The sequence below is a fragment of the Lolium perenne genome, chromosome 5 (genome assembly GCF_019359855.2).
Source record: "Lolium perenne isolate Kyuss_39 chromosome 5, Kyuss_2.0, whole genome shotgun sequence".
Lineage (NCBI taxonomy): Eukaryota > Viridiplantae > Streptophyta > Magnoliopsida > Poales > Poaceae > Lolium > Lolium perenne.
In genome coordinates this window covers 145,777,418-145,784,742 of record NC_067248.2, presented here as the reverse complement: position 1 = coordinate 145,784,742, position 7,325 = coordinate 145,777,418, and the positions used below count along the sequence as shown (strand labels likewise).

Sequence of the window (7,325 nt, the reverse complement as noted above, 5' to 3'; positions counted from 1 at the left end):
GTCCGTTTTATTGTACCCGGGAATAGAGGCAGAGAGGAAAATTACCCTTTCTACACTTCTGCTCCATTATGCCCGCTTGATACAAATCAACCTGCTAAGGCTAGCCATAGTGCTAGTATCATAGCTATTATCATGCATATTGGTCCCACAAAAATGCTGACATGGCAGCTAATTAAAGAGGAGAGAGGAGATTAGAGTAACATAGGTAGATATTGTATCATAGCGTAAAGACCGAGAAAAATTAGTGCTAAACAAATCTTGTACATAAATTTGCATTGAGATTCTAAAAAACATTAAACATAACAAAACTATGCTACTACTTCATGATAATACTCAATATAGAGATAGTAACATGTAGTAGTATCATATGCATGATACTACTACATGATACTTACCACTATGACCAGCCTAACAGTCTACACTTCAATTAATTAATTGGCCCGTTGAATCTCCCGGATAACAATCTCGAGCGCCCGATCATTGGCCACAAGGCCATTATGGATTACGTTGAACACCTTGACCAGCCTATAATTCTTCCACTTGGTCTCCACCACCAAGGCGCTCGCCAGATTCACCACTCCGTCATCGTCTCCGGCGACCGTGGCCGGCATCTCGTCGAAGCCATCCCCGGAGTACAAAATCCTCTCCGTCGTCCCCACCCTGACCCCCACGATGTTGGTCACCGGCACCCCGGGAGGCGGCAGGACCCCACCGAATAGTGGCAGCGCACGGGACAAGTACGGCCCGACCGCCTCACCGAACCCTATGTCCGCAAGGTACTCTGCCATGTCGTCGGGCGAGTAGTTCCTTCTCCTGGTGACCCCAAGCGGTTGCGTGGTACCGAAAACGGCCGGGCTAGGGCTGGGCAGCATCCAGAGGCTCGTCTGCTGGCTACTGCCCGCCGCCAGCAGCGCCCGCGCGTCGACGAACGGCAGGCCGTAGTTGTTCCCGGAGACGAGCGTGAGCATGCCCAGGACGATGCCTCCCCACGGAGCGGCGATCGACACGAAGCGCGGCACGAACCACCGGCGCCAGGCCAGCAACTGTCGGACGAGCAGCTGGTGGTCAGCGGGCCGCCAAGGCTGTGGGCGATGATCGTCACGGGCCTGCCCCCGTTTTGCCGGCTCGCCCTCTCGACGAGGCCCTTGAGCGCCCGGAGGAAGGCGTCGTCGATCCTGGACGGGTGCCCCGCCGGCGCCACGATGTACCGGAAGTCGTAGGGCACGTCGAACATGGTCTCGCCGTCCCGGTACCCCATCTTCTCCAGCCATTCCACCAACGTGTTCATGTACGAGAAATTCCTAAGCATTTGAGAGAGGAATCGTAAGGAATTTTTATTACTGGGAATCGCCGACACAATCAACTCATACTCACTTGCGGTCTGGATCGGGAAAGCGGAAGGCTTGGGTGGAGCTGAAGAAGGGACGCGTGTCTCGGCGTCGGGGACGTTGAAGTAGTCACCGGAGGCGGCGTCGTACACGCTGGTCATCTGCTCGGCGAAGCACGACACGTTGGCGGGGTCCTGGAGGGCCGAGTAGTTGAGGTAGAGCCGGAACCAGCCCTTCCCCTTGCGCTCGCCGCAGCGCAGCGACGACGGCTAGTAGAGCTCGGTGAGGCGCGTGTCCAGCTCGTTTGTGGCGTAGCCGGCCACCAGGACGATGGGGTGCAGACCAAGTGAGAGCAGGGTACCTGACAATGGCGAAACGCTGTTGAAGCACCCCAAAAGCACGCTCAACATCCTTGCGTGCTGCTTCCTGGCATTTTGCAAAATAGGCTTCCATCTCGTTTAATGGAGAGGGAATTGTCTTCACAAATGTAGCATACGTCGGGTAGATACCATCAGCTAGATAGTACCCCTTGTTGTATGCGTGGCCGTTTACCACAAAGTTCACGGCAGGAGCTTGTCCCTCAGCTAGCCTGGCAAACACCGGAGAGCGCTGCAGCACGTTGATATCATTGTTTGTTCCTGCCATGCCAAAAAAATGCATGCCAAATCCAAAGCTCCTGGTCTGCCACCGCTGACGTGGGCATTACCCTTTGGGTAACCAACATTGCCCTATCCCGTATTGTCTAGTTGGAGGCCCATGAAGGCACTTGGAGGCAAGATGGGCTACTTGGATGGCGCACCAGAAGATTCCTTGGCGGGCAAGATAACGAGGCGGCCGAACAAGGAAAAGATTAGATCTAAAGCTACTGTAAACCTAGTCGTACTCGGTTAGACCTCTTGAGACCTGGCCTCCTATATAAAGGCCGGGAGAGGGGCTTCCGAGGGATACAATCAATCTTAGCAATCTAGGCCACCAAAAAGTCTAGAGCTAGGTCATCATAGCACTTAGCCTCTCGACGAGATCTCAGCCGAACTATTCGGCACCCCATTGTAACCCAATATCATCATAATCAAGAACAGACAGGCATGACTTAAGGGTTTTACCTCATCGAGGGCCCCGAACCTGGGTAAATCGCTCTCCCCGCTTGTCTGTGAACCGATGTCTCGTGTCAGCTTGCAGGATTCCGTCAACCCTAAGCCCCAATCGGAGGGCATTACCGAGGAGTACCCTCAACAATTGGCGCCGTCTGTGGGAACCCTGTCGGCACAAGATCGGACATCGGCAGAGCCCGTCATGTCATCGGCAACTTTGTCAACACCATCATCACCAAAATCGGGGAGCCCGATTCGCTTCGGCTCCTATGAATTCACCCCACACAGCGACTCTTCTCGCTCGACCTTCTCCGATCTGCAAGGCAACATGGAGATGACCTTCGGGAGCGTCCACTACAACGTCAACTCAGAAGGAATCCTTCGGCTGCTGGAGTCGCCCATCTTCGGATCAACGAGTCCAAGCGCGTCATCATCACTCGACCTTTCGGCTGGTCTAACCGGCTCGACGAGTTCGCCCGCGCCCTCGACTCCCCGTTCGACGTCGTCCATGTCGGTTGGATCCGACAATGCCGCACCTTCGGAATTAACCTCGTACTACTGCTTGAACTGCGACACCAGGCATAGGCTGGGATCGAGCGACACACCGTTCATCTGCAATGCCCAGTATTCATAGGGAGAGGACAGCGTCGACAACATCGTTCGAGGTGTCACCCGAGGAGCGGCGCACCATCAAGTTTACGTTGCTAACAGGGGAGACGGAGATCGCACCCCCCGGCGAGCTAGTTTTGAGAACAGCGCCAGCAACAACAACAGCGACCACACCATCGTAGAGGAGGAGTGGGCAGCATCCAAAGCAGCCGTGCTTAACAACACATCGCTCCCGACAGGAACCACGATCGGCACCCTCAATGCTTACCGCTCTATTTTGGAGAAAAACCGGGAACGATTATTCAAGGAACAAACCACCCTCGAGAGACGCCTATCTGCGGCAGACCAATCCAGCGAACGACGAAGAGGCTCGCAAGGAAGCGCCTCTCGAAGTACTCAAGGGGCAGGCAAGCATCGATCAAGACTATCTAGGCTATCGGAAGACGATGCTAGAGAAATAACATCGAACCTGACCAAGTCCTTTATGACCACGGACACCACGGGCATGCCACGGCCAAAAACCGTCGTAGGAGCAACCGCCAACCTCGCTGCATACCTCATCAATCAGCGCTCTGAAGGTTCCATGGCTCAAGCCCACCAAGGTGCCCTAGAAAGTCTCGCAATATTGGGAGATAACCTAGTTCCGCGGAAGGAAAAGGCCACGTTGCAGTCTAGTGGCTCAAAACATCATGCGAGAGATGCCCGGGACGAAATCACTCAGAGCAGGATCGACAAAGCAAGACGACGACGCGCCGCCAGGGAAGAGTATGACAGTGATTCTTCGGATGAGAGTCAGGAGAACGACGGTGAGCTCGGGGGGGCCGATTGTTTAAGCTACAAAATCCATGAGGCAATGCCACCCAGGAAGTTCAAACCCACCCCTACTGACGCTGCCAAATACGATGGGCAGCAGGAGCCAAGGTCCTGGATAGACGACTATCTGCAAACTGTGATTCTGCATAAGGGGAACCAGATAGCAGCAATGCAGTGCTTGCAGCTCTACCTAAAGGATTCAGCGCGAGCCTGGTTAAGGGGTCTACCGAAGGATTCCATCAAATCATGGGACGACCTAGTAGATGCTTTCGTTGCCAATTTCGAAGCAACGTACAAAAGGACCGTCGGGATCAAAGAGTTACGGCATTGCCAGCAAAAGCAGAAGGAATCAATGCGCACATACATCGGGAGATTCACCAAACTCCTAAACGCTGCTGAAGATGTATCTGTCGACAGAGCAATCGACGCCTTCAGCGATGGCATCCGACGTGAAAGCTACATAGAAGAACTCGGGCGCAAAAAGCCAAAAACCATAACCAAGTTAATGGAAATCGCCAACAGCTGGGCTGATGGCGAGGACAACGTGCGAAAGCCGCGACAGCGCAGTGACGACGAGGACGATGACCAGCCGAAGCACGATTCGGGTGGTCGAAGGGATCGTCACAAGAGAAGGAAGAACCGCAGCTATGACAACAACAACCTGGTGGCTGCAGGAGACTCCGATCGGCAGGACGACCGATATGACGATAGAAGAGACGATCGACAGGACGGCAATCGGAACAACTCTGGGAACCGTGGCAATTATAAACCGTGGCAGCAGAGGACTCCCGAACTGCCCTACGCTGAACAGATCAACGCTCCCTGTTACTTGCACTCGTATACCGATTCTAAGGACGGCAAAACGAAGTCAAGCCATTTGCTCAGGGACTGTCGGCAGTTCATTGACATGCACAAACTTATCCAGCAGGGAGGACAGCAGCCGCTACCACCACCACCACCACCTCCACCACAGCATCAGGTCCAGCAGGCTCAACCTCACCAACCCAACGAGGCATTCCCACCACCACGTGGGCAGATGAGTATGATCCACAGGACAGGAGTTTCAAGAAGAGAAATGAAGAAGCTCACTCGAGAAATCAACTTGGCAGAAAGCATCATGGCGAACATTCCTGAATATATCGAGTGGTCGTCTCAGAATATTACATTCAGCCGAGCAGACCACCCGATGACGATACAGAAACCAGGACACGCGGCCTTAGTAGTCGAGGCGCAGGTCGGGGGATTCAAGATGAGCAAAGTCTTCATGGATGGTGGAAGCGGACTAAACCTGATATTTCTCGACACGATCAAGAGTATGGGGATCACCATGAGAATGCTAGAAGAATCGGACACCCGCTTTCATGGGATTCTCCCTACTTCACCAGCGTACTCTCTTGGCAAAGTTTACCTGAACGTCGTCCTTGGCAAATCCGACAACTTCAGGAAGGAAAAGATTGAGTTTGAAGTCGTGAACTGGGAGTCGTAGTATCACGCTATACTCGGGAGGCCAGCTGATGCCAAGTTCATGGCTGTACCGCACTACGCATACCTCAAGCTGAAAATGCCTGGGAGCAACGGGACTAACATTACAGTCTATGGAAGTTTCTCACGCTCGGATAATTGTGATCGAGACTTTCAGAGGATTGCTGCAAAGTTTGGACTGCGGCAGGAACTTACTGACCTTCCTTCGAAGTCTTCATCACGCGATACTAAGAAAGAAGAACGCGTCAGAGGAGCAAAGAAGAAGCCAGCCGACCTCGCCCTTGAAGCTTCGGCAGCACGAACTTCTGCAGATAAAGCTTCGACAGAAAAAGCTTCGGCAGCTGATGGCGCAGAAGATTTAGGAGACGGCAAGACACTAGCAACCATCGTCCAGGCTCCTAGTGAAATCAACAACGCTTCGGTAACCACTAACATGGTGACCAAGCCAGAAGATGAGAAGAACCCCTTCATTGTTTAAGCAATTTATTAGCGTTTAGTTTTTCCCTTTACTTTCAGCAGGGCTCCTCGTTTTTCGCTTTCTAGCCTCGTGTCTACTTTGTTAATAAGAAATTAATCCCTTGATAAGCATTGCAGTGATTCGGAGCATCTAAACCGCACCATCGTCAAACTTGCCTACGCCTTTCGGTGAGCAACGGTGTAATGTAATATGTGGCAAACGACCATGCTCCGAAAAAGCCTCTACGAGTGCTAAAAGGATGCAAAATAAACAAGGGCACCAACCTTTCCCTTTGCTATAGATGCTTCTACGAGTGCCGAAAATAGCAAGAGTTTGGAAATACACATAAACACAACCCACGTTCGATATTTTACTTATGGAAATATCAAAGAACAACGGGCTCATCGACAGATTCACTGCACCCGAAATATTCGGGAGTGACTATCGAAGCATACATTGGTTGAAAGCAAAGTTGTGCATACAACGGGTTTAGCAAAACCCGCAACACGAGCTGATCACTCAAATGATTTGCTGACCAACGAATACACATACATCTAAACGAGCAATTAAGATTTGCTCCTTCAAAATTTGCCAACGGCACCAACATGGTAAAAATACATATACATGTATCTACCTCGGCTAAAACAATCCAAACACCTGGATGAAGTAGCCAAAATACCCATTTACAAAGACAAACTTAACCCTAAATTACCCTTGCAGAATGTCTTTCTCTTCAGGTACCTTTGAGTCCTTTTCTAACCTATCGACAATTACATTGGACGGCAGTGCAACCTTCGGATACAGTGTCTCCAAATCACCAGTTGCGTTGGCGATAGACAGCAAATTTGCTGAAGGATACCGTGCAAGGACGAGGGCAAGCGTAAACCTAGCTCCCGCAAACACCTGGGCACGTACCAGGTTCTTGACCTTCTTGGCATTGCTGAATTCTGACATTAACGTCAACAAGGTGGGAGGAACTGAGTTCAAAGGAAACATTGTCTTCCATATAACCCTCAGTCCTTTGTAGCACTTGTCGAAGAAGTGGTGGACTTGCTCGACCCGATCTTGGAATTGAGCAACAGCCGAAGCTTTCGAGTGCTCCCTCCAGAAAATTTCGTCGGTTGATGATAGCTGGGTTAATGCGTGCACATGCTCGTGAATCCGCTTGTTCTCTTCCGCACGGTTCAAAGCTATGACTGGCAAAGAAACCAATGGAAGATCAGGCAATACATTTTCAATAAAAGAGTAATGAAATCAAAGACAAGGTAACTTACAGTTTAAACTTTCGGTGGCCTTGTGCAGTTCAGTAAGAGCGTAGCGCTCTATGTCGGCTGCAATTTCGCCCTTTTTCTTGATAATGGCGGCCAAGGCGTAGGTGCTGCGCAGGTCCTTTTCCAACTGTGTGATCCGATCCTTCATACGTTGCACTCGATCATCTTCAGAAAGAGCACCCGAGGAATCATCAACAAATGAAGGCACTGGGAACACCTGCAAGCAAAGACGTCAAAGGCATGACATATCGATTCTCTTCAACGTCAGAAGGTA

At 51.4% G+C, this 7,325-nt stretch overlaps 1 pseudogene; it reads right to left on the bottom strand.

The window, feature by feature from the left end:
• Positions 1–431: 431 nt before the first annotated feature.
• LOC127303637 (lecithin-cholesterol acyltransferase-like 1) lies at positions 432–6,734 on the bottom strand (annotated as a pseudogene).
• Between the last annotated feature and the right edge of the window lie 591 nt (positions 6,735–7,325).